This window comes from Microcaecilia unicolor, chromosome 4, assembly GCF_901765095.1.
Source record: "Microcaecilia unicolor chromosome 4, aMicUni1.1, whole genome shotgun sequence".
In the NCBI taxonomy this organism is placed as follows: domain Eukaryota; kingdom Metazoa; phylum Chordata; class Amphibia; order Gymnophiona; family Siphonopidae; genus Microcaecilia; species Microcaecilia unicolor.
The window spans coordinates 110356144-110363118 of record NC_044034.1 but is presented as its reverse complement, the minus strand read 5'-3'; positions in this window follow the sequence as shown (position 1 = coordinate 110363118).

Sequence of the window (6975 nt, the reverse complement as noted above, 5' to 3'; positions counted from 1 at the left end):
CCAACAGGAATCTCTTTTCACAAAGGGCACATTCCATCAGCAAGACCATTTTTATTGCTTCATGCTACTGAGCTATGTTTTACTTCTATTATTTCTCATGCCAAACCTTTCCAGGTTTTCAGCTAATAAGGAGAATATAGCCTAAATGACTCTGAATGGGAACCTGCCATGTGACTGCCACGTTTTTCATGCATAGAACTGAAAAACTGGCATACTAGGCAGTTTTCAAATGAAAACAAGCAGAAAAATCGAGGTCTGAGAAAAGCAAAAGGACTGAATTGATGTAATGACCTTGGGGGTTCTTTTACCAAGCTGTGGGGAAAAGGGCCCTGTGCTAATGGTGGGTGCCCTTTTACCTGCATGCTAGGGCCCTTTTTACCGCAGCGGGTAAAAAAACCCCAGCACACATGGCCATGCGGTAAGAGAACTCTTACCGCATGGCCATGTGGCAGGGAGCCCTTACCACCACCCACTGAGGTGGAAATAAGGGCTCCCACATTAACCCAGCGGTAACTGGGCAGCGAGTGATGGGTTATTGCCATGCAAGCCATTTCTGGGAGTTTTCTTTTTTCCTCGGAAATGGCATGCGCTCAGGGCGGGATTTGTAGTCCCGGAAGAGAGAGCAGTACGTCCATATTGGGCTTACTGCCGCTCTGTAAAAGGGCCCCTTAGTTTGGAAACAGAAGTAAAAATAAATAGAGGATGCATATATTGAGGGGCTAGCTCATTTAAAATCTTAAACAGAATGCAGTTCAATTTAAAGATCACTCTTGCCTCCATCAGAAGCCAATGGAGATAAATATAATAGTGGGAAATATGTTCTGATTTTGAAAGTGAAAACTTTTATCTGACTCCTATATTTTGAATTGTTTGGAGTTTTGTAAGAAGGCCCTTAGAACAATTCAAATAAATCAAGTTACAATAATCAAGTTGAAATAAAAGGATGAGCTGGACTAAGAGTCTGAAATGTACAGTGACAACTTACTTTTGAATTCTACGCAAAATCGCTTACTACTAGAATTAATTTGTATGTACAGAGATAGGGACCGATCAATCACTATTCCTAAAATCCTAATTGAAGATGAAAGAGCATATTTAAAATTATTTGACACTTGGGGCACAGAACTCAATCCCTCTCAAATTTCACCATAGATTTTTACAAGACTCGACAGAGGACATAGACTTTCTCACTAGGGCACAATGCTAGGCCAAAGATCTAACGCCAGAGGTAACAGGAGAGGTCTTGTGCAAATTTTTGACTTCACTACAAAGAACGTCCATCTTCACTCGTTACTGGGAAATGCAATATAAATTTACCCTCAGACTGTACATCTCACCAGCACGAGCCTTTATGTTAAATTTCTTTATTAAATTTTCAAGTTTACAAGATAAACACTTATAAATCGGTAACCCAGCAGTATAATTACAGAGATTGCATTATTCCTAATATACAAAAAGAAAATATTCCCAACTTCACTTAATTCGCATTCTCAAGAAGTATTTTAAAACAATAAGAAAATATAAATTGCTTTCTTAGACCACAATCGTGAGTGGGGGAAGGAGAAAACTATTTAAGGAGAAATAAGGCATTGTTACAAATGTAAATGGCCTGGCTCAAAAAAACCCCCTATTTATTATACTATTACTTAATACACCACAAATTCTATCTGGTCAATTTCTTGCTATCTATAAATGCTTTAAGCTGGTCTGGCTCAAAAAAGATGTATTTATTTCCCAGATATTTAATACAGCATTTGCATGGATAAGATAACATAAATGTAGCGCCCATTGTTTTAATCTCCTCTCTATAAACTAGAAAAGCTTTCCTACGATCTTGTGTAGACCTTATCACATCTGGAAAAATCCAGATTTTTTGTCCGCAAAAAGTTCTATTTGAATTCTTAAAATAGAGTCTAAGTAGCGCCTTCGCATCTTGCTCGAAGACGAATGATACCAAAAGCGTCCTTCGGGTAGGCACTTCTGATAAAGACTCTTCCAGGAAGGCTGATATGTCTTGCAAATTCAATTCAGAAGGCTGATTATTTACTGTTGGATTCACCTTGGGTTGTTTGGATTCAGGCAAATAATAAATGTTATTAATCGGTGGAATGGCAGATTGAGGATAAGCAAGAACTTCTAGGAGGTATTTTTTTAGGAAATCAATCGGAGCAATTCCACTTGTAACAGGAAAATTCAATATCCGTAGATTTAAACGTCTATTATAATTCTCAAGGTGTTCCAACTTTAAAGAAACCTTCAGCTTATCTTTTACCAAAGTGTCTATTACTACATTAAGGGAGGAGATTGTAGCTTTCTGAATAGATAGTTCAACTTTTACATTTTCAAGGTTTAATGTTAAAAAATCAAATTTTTTTACCAACAAAGCCGTATCCTGGGATGTTTTTGTCACCGCAACCGTTAATTGTTGTATAGCTGACCAGATAGATTGTAGAGTCACCGCCTGGGGAGTTGCTAACTCCCTGTTCTTATCATCTGCTTCCCGCAGCAAAACGCCACTGTCTGAAGGCCTCTGGTCTCCGACTTCCGGTTCCATCGTACCTTTCACGCCTGGCTGAAGAATAGCAGGACAAGGCGGTGGATTAAGCTCCGGTGGGGATAATGATGTCTCGATCCCTAGTGGAGACGTCGCTCCTTCGACCTGTCCAAACACGGGATCCCTCTCACCGGTATTCACTGGGGTACTAGAGACATATCGTAGAAGCGTTTGCTGACCGGGGGTAGGTGTTCGGGCCGGCAGTGGTAGACCCTTTACTACCCCCTTTCTCTTTGTATGCGGCATTTGTTAAGCTTGGTAAATCTAGAAGTAAACAGGAGAACTTCAGCTTATGCAACCGCGAAGTCTCAGCGTCGAGCCGCCATCTTGACTCCTCCCCCCCAGCACGAGCCTTTAAAGTTGGCTTTATACATTATATCCCGCTAACAGTCGGTGTACCCCAAGGATCTGTCCTAGGACCTCTCCTCTTCTCCATCTATACCTCTTCCCTTGGTGCTCTGATCTCATCCCATGGCTTTCAATACCACTTTTACGCTGATGATACCCAGATCTACCTCTCCGCACCGGATATCTCAGCTGAAATCCAGACCAAAGTATCGGCCTGCCTGTCTGACATCACTGCCTGGATGTCTCACCGCCACCTGAAACTAAACATGACCAAAACCGAGCTTCTCCTCTTTCCCCCTAAACTTGCCTCTCCTCTCCCCCCGTTCTCTATTTTGGTAGATAACACTCTCATCCTCCCTGTCCCGTCTGCGCGCAACCTTGGAGTCATCTTTGACTCCGCTCTCTCCTTCTCTGCTCATATTCAGCAGATTGCCAAAACCTGTCGTTTCTTTCTCTATAATATTAACAAAATTCGCCCTTTCCTCTCCGAGGACGTTACCAAAACCCTTACCCACACCCTTATCACCTCTCGCCTAGACTACTGCAATTTGCTTCTCGCTGGTCTCCCGCTCAGCCATCTATCTCCTCTTCAATCTGTCCAAAACTCTGCTGCACGTCTTATATTCCGCCAGAGTCGCTATACTCACGTTAGCCCTCTCCTCAAGTCGCTTCACTGGCTCCCTATCCGCTTCCGCATACGGTTCAAACTTCTGCTTTTGACCTACAAGTGCATCCACTCCGCAGCTCCTCAGTACCTTTCCGCTCTCATCTCTCCCTACACTCCTCCCCGTGAACTCTGTTCGCTGGGTAAATGTCTCCTGTCGTCCCCCTTCTCCCCCACTGCTAACTCCCGGCTCCATTCCTTCTATCTCGCTGCTCCCTATGCCTGGAATAGACTCCCTGAGCCAGTACGTCAGGCTCAGTCTCTGGCTGTCTTCAAGTCTAGGCTTAAAGCCCACCTCTTTGCTACTGCTTTCGACTCCTAACCATGATTCTCTTACTCAACACCCTCAATTATCACCCCTACCACTGCAATTTCCCCACCCCTAGCTGTCTGTTCGTCTGTCCAATTTAGATTGTAAGCTCTGTTGAGCAGGGACTGTCTTTTTCATGTTAATTTGTACAGCGCTGCGTAAGTCTAGTAGCGCTATAGAAATGTTTAATAGTAGTAGTAGTAGTAGCTTTGGTACCTCAGCTGCATGCCCGTGGTGTAACCATGCCTCAGCCACACTAGGACATATGTTTTGGTTCTGCCAACATGTAAGCCAGTTTTGGGCTCAAGTTCTAGGAGAGACACGGTGGTACTGGGGCTGCACAATCCAGAGACAACCGCTGATGCTCTTTGGGGAGTACAAATCTAAAAGACCGGCCCCGTCTGGCTTCCGAGCATTTCTACAGAGAGCCATGCTGATGGGGCAGAGAACCGTATTGTTGCATTGGTGAGAGAGTAAAGCACCATCTGTGGGAGCTTGGAGAATACAAATGATCGAAATATTGAAGCTTGAAAGACATGGGATCTCGGATATGTCCTCTAGGGAAGGTGAACAACTACAAAAAACGTGGGCAAACTTTTGGGACACACTGCAACCCGCAGCTAGGAGCAGAATTCTAAACTAGGTGGTCACTGGATATTGACACTGTTTAAGCCCATAACTCGGAATTCCTGTGCAGGGAGGGAGAGAGGGGAAGGGGAAGGGAGAGAAAGGAGGGAGAGAGGGGAAGGGGAAGGGAGAGAAAGGGGGGAGAGGTTCGGGAAAGGGGAGGGAAGGGGAAGAGCAGGGGAGAGAGGGGGTTGATTAAATGAACACTCATGTTAGAAAATGTTGATGCTGTTTTTGTATTTTGCTGGTTGATCTCTTGAATAAAGAAGATTTAAACACAAATTATTTAGAATAAGAAAAGCATAGAAAGTTGGAACTCCATTTTTGCTAATTAGCATAAATTTTGTTTTATTATTGTTTAATTTCAATCAGCATTGTACCATCCAATCATGGATTAATTGCATTCCTGTGTATATAGTCTCTCTTATTTTATCAAATGTCACCAGGACACAGAACTGTAATGTCATCTGCATACTTAAAAGTTAAGAGCCCCACTTTCTGTAGAATAAATCCTAAGGAGAAAATAATCAAATTTAAAAAAGGATAGGGGAGAGTGGTGACCCTTGAGGGACACCTGTGGAATATCCCAACCTTCAGATATCACATTATTCAACTTAACTTTATACATTCTAGATAGAAAACCATGGAACCAAAACTTTACTAGAGATACCTATTTCATCCAATATGCTCAAAAGAATCCTATGATCCACTAGGTCAAACACCAATGATAAATAAAATTGCATAATTATAACTTCTTCACCCTTGCTTACGATAGATCTAGTAGTATGTAAAATAGAACCAACCACTGTCTTCATACTAAAATTAGTACAGAAACCCGATTGAGAGCTATGAAAAAATATTGAAACGGTCCAGATAAAATGTCAACTGAACTGCAACCACTCCCTCCATGATTTTGACAAACAAAGGGATGAACCCAGCAGGTCTATAATTCAATAATGATTTCAAAGATTCATTAGAGTCTTTAATAATTAGGTGTCAGAACTATCTCTCTTATCGACAGTGGAAATACACCTTCATCTAGAGAGGAATTAACCCAAACCAGTAATGCAATTTTAAATTCAACTGGGGCGCATTTAATCAAATAAACCAGACATCTAATATACAAAATGGTGCATATTTTATTTTAAAAAAGAATTACATTCTGACCATTTGACCAGACTACAGTCAGATCAACTCCTGTCAGCTACTGATGAATATAATGAGGATGGGATATTACAGGGAATAATATAATCTTCTTTGAGAGAAAACCCACTTAAAATACCCAGAGTGATCACAGTTTTTAGAATAAAGTGTATACAACTTCAGTCTGTTGGTATTGGGTATCTAAAATTTAAACCTCTACAAAAGAGATGAAGATGTGATTCCATGTGCCCCAATAAAAGTTTAATTTTATTTCCATTTAATTTCAATATATTCCATCATAATAACACCAGGTGTCACAAGGCAGATTACAACAGTTAAGATGAACCCATCAGGAAACAGGATAGCCTCACTGAGAACTAGCCATGTATTACTGTATTATATAAAAAAGTGTAGAAAAATGAGCACAAAATACAGAGGGTTTATTATTGCTATTTGTACCAAATACAGGGGCTCTTTTACTAAGGTGTGCACAAAAGTGGCCTGCGCTGGTGTAGGCATGTGTTTTAGACGTGCACTGGTCCATTTCCTGAGCGTGCCTGCAAAACTGGAGATTTTAATGTGCCAGAAAATGGATGTGCGGCAAAATGAAAAACAGCGCACGTCCATTTTAGGCCTGAGACCTTAACAGCACTCATTGACTTAGCGGTAAGGTCGATTACCGCCAGGTAAGGGCCCCGAGGTAGAAAACAGAAAATGTTTTCTATTGCATGTTTTGGGTACATGCCAAAAATGGAATTACCGCCCGGGGCACATAATAGCTGGGTGGTAGTGCCAATTTGACGTGCATAGGATGCACGTAGGTGCCTACGTGCCTTTGTAAAAGGGTCTCAATAATTTTTAATGCTGTTTTAGTGATTTTCAATTTTATTTCATGATATATATCTATATATGGGAAGCTTTCAAATAAATATAAAATCTGTCAAATAAAAAAAGCACACATAGGCAGTCATCAGCGTTTGCTATTGTTTTTAAATAGAAATATCCTTTTTGTCATCATAAGCAAAATAAAGGCATATATTGCAGCACTGAATCCACAATACAGCATTGCAAATAAAGCAAGCTCTAGAGCACTGACAAATACATTTTGAATATAAACCTCATCCCCCTTCACAGACCCCTCAAAAACTCCCCAACCCCCCCCCCCAAACTCCCCCGATGTAAATCTAGGAGGTTTAATAAAACAATATAAACCTCACAAGTTTGCTATTGTTTTCAATAGCAATTGCTAGTGTGTTGTTCTGCCAGCATGGCAGTAAGCTCCACCCACTGCCTTCAGCCCATGGGCCAAATGGGGTCATGCCATCTCCT